Consider the following 250-nt stretch of genomic DNA (forward strand, 5'->3'; position numbering starts at 1 on the left):
AAACCCAAACCCCATAAGTCCCTAGATAAGTTCCCTTCCCCCCCGACCCCCTTTTTTTTCCAAAACCCCTCTTTTTCCCCTTACCTCCCCCCCCCTTGCGAACTCCCTTTCACATCCCTACCTTCCGTCTATATCCCCTTTATCCCCTCCCCCCTCTCCCTTTCTGTACTCCGCCGAACTCTTCAACACCCATTTTCTCCCCTCCCTCCACCCCCCTATCTTCTATCCCCCCTTTCCCTTTTTTTCAAAA

Source organism: Penaeus monodon, chromosome 29, assembly GCF_015228065.2.
Source record: "Penaeus monodon isolate SGIC_2016 chromosome 29, NSTDA_Pmon_1, whole genome shotgun sequence".
Lineage (NCBI taxonomy): Eukaryota > Metazoa > Arthropoda > Malacostraca > Decapoda > Penaeidae > Penaeus > Penaeus monodon.